The sequence below is a fragment of the Cibotium barometz genome, chromosome 6 (genome assembly GCF_041138505.1).
Source record: "Cibotium barometz isolate CiBa-2024 chromosome 6, ASM4113850v1, whole genome shotgun sequence".
Taxonomy (NCBI): domain Eukaryota; kingdom Viridiplantae; phylum Streptophyta; class Polypodiopsida; order Cyatheales; family Cibotiaceae; genus Cibotium; species Cibotium barometz.
The window spans coordinates 48,160,292-48,166,089 of NC_141051.1; positions in this window are offsets into that span (position 1 = coordinate 48,160,292).

A 5,798-nucleotide genomic window follows, 5' to 3' on the forward strand; every position below is an offset into this window, starting at 1 on the left:
TCATTTTCTCAATCCTTAAGGTGTAAGATAATTTTGGAAAAAAAATGATCAAAAGAGTAAAAAGTTATTCAGACATTATCCACGTGTTTTAATCTAATTTATGTATCTTTACTATGGAAGACCTTTCTAGCTCAGGCTTGTAATTACTAGAAAGAACCCTCGCCCCGCCTCGTGGTGGGTTACCCAACAAAGGCGGTTGCCCCGATCTCTAAGTACTTCTAGAGTTGATTGCCCTAGGTGGGGAGTACCGAGTTCCTCACACTAATCACTAAATAGATCACATCGGAATGGTTGCCCCAAAAGAACACATCTCTTGGTTAATAAAGAAAACAATTTAAAAATAGATCTCCATATGCATCATAGTCTTTTGTTTCCATTGTCATTTCTAGAGCAATTACGTATACAAGATCCTACATTACCTCTCTAATATATTATTGGATGTATCAGACAATCTATTCAACCACATTTTGTAAATTTACTATCTATGGTTAGGCACTTACATGGTGAGGAGTAGATTGACATGACCATTTTCTCTCTAAGGTTGATCATAGGCAAGTAGTTCAAGGTGCCTAGTTTCCATTGCGAACCACTCTTGACTCATTTTTAGATTATTCGTATCATTTATATCATCATCTAGTACCCCGTCCACCTAATTAAAATGGCTAGTATTGGAGCCACCACCACAAGATCACTACCATCCATTATCCATTGATCACTACCATCCATCACTCCTCTGTTAAGGGAAGAAGCACTAACCCCATTTGAGCCCTATTAAAGATCACTATTCTAGTTGCCTGTGAAGGTACCAATACATCCAACATTGCTCTCCTTTATCGCCTTCAGCAGCATCTCGCACCTCCCATCTCCCTACTTGGCCTCTCATCTACATGCTTTCACTGCTATAATCAGAGATCTCTCTTTCCCGTGACCCAGCACATTAGAAGACAATAGAATACACAAGGGGGTTTCAGCTAAGGAATCCTTCATTGACTTTGGCATGGGCCACCCTACCAATGTCTTCACCTATCTTCCTTACAATGTTGTAACATGCATCACTCCTTTGTTGGCTCAATTGATGCATAGAGAAGCGAGTGAGCGAGAGAGGAAGATGGAGGATAGAGATAGTGATGGTCGGCTAGTTGACGTGTCGAGGTGATAGTAGACAAGAGGGTGTTGCCTTAGACAATATGGTAGGGTGTGGTAAGGGTTTAAGGAGGGGGTCCAACAGACCTCCAGGGCATGCCTGCCAACCACCCCTCTCCCGTAAACTCTTTGTAGGTGACATTCTTCCTCTTACCTCGGACTTTCCTTCTCAATGCAACCCTTTGGCATAACCACGACCATATCAACATGGTAGTGTAGAGAGAGAGAGATAGAGAGAGTCCTTGAGAGAAAGAGAGAGAAGCACAACCCGAGAGAGAGGGGGAAAATTTGCTAAAATTAGAATGAGAGAGAGAGAGAGAGAGAGAGAGGAAAGTATTACCAAGTTAAGAGCCCAATTGTTGAGAGGGAGAGAGTGAGACAGAGAGAGAGAGAGAAAGAATGGGGGAGAAGGGTTGCATGGATCTGAGAGAGAGAGAGAGAGAGAGAGAGAGAGATGGGCTCGGCAGAGCAGGAATCAGGATCTAGAGTGAGAGAGTGAATTGGTGAGGGAGGAGAGCTATGAGGGAGCAAGAGAGAGGGTTGAGGGAAACCGTAGAGGGGGGGGGGGGGGTGTGAGATGAAGAGGGTTGAGGGAAACCGTAGAGGGGGGGGGGGGTGTGAGATGGCGAGCAGGTAAGGGGGTGGCTAGCGAGACGAGATGAACTGAGAAGGGGGGGGGGAGTGAGTGGCTACGTGCAAAGGAGACACAACTTACAAGTGGGAGGGCTCTTGTCTCGCTGACGAGAGGAGAAGGGGTTGCAAGAGAGAGAGAGGAGAAGGAAACTGTAGAGAGTGGGGGTGTGAGCTGCGAGCAGGTAAGGGGGTGGCTAGCAAGATGAGAGGGGGGGAGGAGCGAGTGCCTACGTGTAAGGGACACAACCTACAAGTGGGAGGGCCATCGTCGTCGTCGTCTCACTGACGAGAGGAGAAGGGGTCACAAGAGGGGGTCGTGTCTAGCTCATTGTGACGAGAGGGGGGGAGTGAGCAAAGGTGGGAGAGGGAATAAGGCACAATTGTGAGGGGGTTAACGAGAAGGTGAGGGGGTGGAAGAGGGGGTTGGCTGCGGCAAGTGAGTGGGAATAACAAGGGTGGTGAGGGGGGTGGCTGGCAAGGGAATGAGAGAGAGGGAGGAGCTATCATCATAGAGAAGGGGGGTCTATTCTAATAGGAGCAACGGGGTGAAACATGGGCGCATGGAAGAGAGAGAAGTGGTCAGCACCGCGACAGAGGGAGAGATACGGTGGTGGCTGGTGAAACTGAATGCCATCATGTGCAGGCTAGTGGAGGAAAAGACAAGTCAACCAACTATGCAGCTGCATGGGCTGTGGTCGGTGGAGGAGAAGATAATGCAATTCTACGTAGCAAGCATGCAAGGGAGAAAATGACGAGGAGGGGAGGGTGGTCATCAGTTTATTTCTTCTCCTTTATTTAAAAAAAATTAATATATATATATATAGGGAAGGTTCTCACGCATGAGAAAATGCAGAATTTTACATCCTTCCCCCGTTAAAGAAATCGAGATGTTCCATCTCGACAATAGGTAGGGCAAAATCATGCTACAACTTAGACTCATCTTCTCATGTAGCGTCTTTTATTGGGAAGTCATTCTACTGAGCTAGATGTTCCCTAATGTTTCTATTTCTGAGAGTCATTTCTCTAGAGCTAAGGATTGTAATTGGTTCAATTTCCAAAGTGCTTTGGGATGGCATAACAATTTGCTCTCCATCAGCTTGCTTGGCATCTTTACACCTTTAGCCTTGTTCCTTTGACAAGCTAAGTATTGTGTGACATACTTGAGTACATCCTTCTTGAATCCCCTCAAAAGAAACTCCTTTATAGAACATTTAGCATCATCACATACCTTGGACGAGTTTGGGTGATTGTGCATCATGAGTTTCATGTAGAATGCAATCTTTTAAATCTCCAATGTTTGGTATGCACATTTTTAGTTTTTTGATAGAATAAGCATCCATCACCAAGAGTATAATATTTAATTATCCTCCTCTCTTTTTAGAGTGAGTGGATTGGTCCATGAGTTATAAAATATGCCCGAATACTCATCTAAGGCTATTTTATCCTTCACTTCTATAATTAAAGGTTTACTTGGCATAGAGATTATAGTCACAAAGGGCTTCCTATTCAATGCATCTGCAACTACATTATCGTTGCCCCATTTCAAAATCAAATTTTGATAAGACCTCCATCCAACACTTTTGTCTCATGTTGAGATTTGGCTGGGTAAATTTTTATTTTAATGTCTTATGGTATGTAGTAAGCATGATCATTTTGCCTAGTAGGTAGTGTCACCACATAACTTAAGGGCATGAACCAAAAGTTCTAGATCATGAGTAGCATAGTTTCTCTCATAATCCTTGAGTTTCCTTGAGGTGTAAACTATCACGGTTTCCCTTTTTTGTGAGAGCTGTCCGTCGATAGCCAATCCACTACTTCGAAATCAGTTACAAAATTTGGTAGTTGTGAGAGCCACCTTGATTTTGTCGAAGCTTTAATGATGCTCTTTAGTCCTATACTAATTTTTTGCATTCTTTTTAGGAAGCTTGGTTAAAGATGTGGCTATCTTTACATAATCCTAAATAAAGATACGGTACAATCATGTGATATATCGAGAAATCCTCGAGTTTCCTTGATGTTGGACGGTTGAGGCCATTTCACTATATCTTGTATCTTTGCTGGGTCTACTGAGATTCCATCTTTGGAGATAATGAATCCCCCATATATTCAATTTTGTCTATAAAAAAGATACACTTATTATTTTTGGTGCTTCCTTAGGATTTCTAGAACTTCTCTAACTTGGGCTTCGTACTCTTTCCCATCCTTAGAGTAGATCAAAATATCATCAAAGAATACTAAGACATGATTGTCTAGCTTCTTCCTGATTATATCTTGTATGAGCCTATTGAACGTTGTTGGGGAATTAGTCAACCCAATTTCTATCAAGTGTATTCATGATGCCCATATCTGAAGTTGAATGCTATCTTTGGGATGTCTTCCTTCCAACCACCCCCTTCCCAGTGACTAGAATCGTTCATCTATGAGGTTTTTCGTAAGCTACTAAGCACATTGTTTTCACTAATGCAAGTTACAACACATTTCATTTATTTATTCTTGTGCAGCACAAGTTCCATTATCCCTCAATGAATACATTCTTTTCTACTCAAGTCATTCTACACACAAAAAGAAGCTCATCATAACTAGGACAGGTGTGAGGTACACATCATAGGCATCTTGACCTAACCTACAACTAGGTATCTTGGCCTTACACAATTTACCATGGCTACATCATCGGTGCTAGCGGGTACAAACAATACAAATAGTACAAGAGGTGAAATTCCATAGCTTTAAGTGTCCTCCCCTGGATAGGAGGCTTCTACCACATTCGCTTGTTGAGGTTGATCCTTTGACCAGCAGTTGCTTTCTGTGTGTCCAAGTTTCCCACACATCGTACATTCAAGCAGTTTGGTTTGTTCTTGAACTTGCATGTGTTGATTGTGTGACCCAACTTGCCACAATGATTGCATCTAGGCTTAAATTCCCTTTTACTAGCATAGAGTGCCAAGTCCCTTGAAGAGGACGCTCCATTTTCATACTTGTTTTTCATCTTTTGCTCATGTTCAAACAATGAAGCTTGTACATCATTTAAGGTTAAGTTAGAGTTGTTAGATAAGATTTCAACTATATTGGCATACTCTTCTTTCCTTTCACAACTAGCAAGCAAAATAGCTTCAGCTTCATCATCATCAAGTACTTTACCAATGGTAGCAAGTTGTTGTTTGATACTTTTATACTTGTTGATGTGGCTTGTTAGATCAAGACTATTACCTAGCTTGAGTTGATACAATTGCATGAGCAAGTAAACTTTGGAGTGTTTTGCTTGTGTACCAAACAATGTGTTTAGCTCTTCCCATGCCTCCTTGGCCTCCTCAATCCCAGCGATATGATGAATTGCCTCATCATCTAATGCAAGTGCTATGAGTCCCAATGCTCTCTCATTTTGTGCTTCCTGTGCTTTGTTGAGTATCCCTCCCTTGAATTATACCCCATAGATTTTTCTTCATGAGTGCATACATGATCTTTGACTACCATGTGTGAAATCCCACCCCATTAAACTTGATGATTTCATCTTGGGCCATGGTGAATAGGGGGTCTTACCAGTGTCCACGTCTATGTGTGTGGTGGTACTCTTGGTAGTGTCTACCCTTTACAACAATGACTGGCTCAAAGAGACTTATGACCACTTTGCCTTAATGTGGAGGATGCTTACATACATGCCATATTCATTACTGATTTGCAGAATGCCTCAAGTTGGTAGCATACACATTAATGATGGGATGCACAACACACATGATGGGATTCACTAGTGAGAGCTAGGCATTACAAGGTAATTTAAAGATGATTTCTCATGATGGGATTCACTAGTGAGAGCTAGGCATTGCAAGGTAATTTAAAGATGATTTCTCATGAGTACATGGATACAAAGGGATATTTGAGCAAGCCTTCCACCAAACACTTTATAATGACTCAAAAAAAGCTTGTACTTATGTCTGGATTAGTCCTTAAGTATTGTGATTAAGATTTTTAATCAAGCTTCTTCATAATACCTCAAGATTTTGGCTATGGCAGCTGGGGTATCCTTT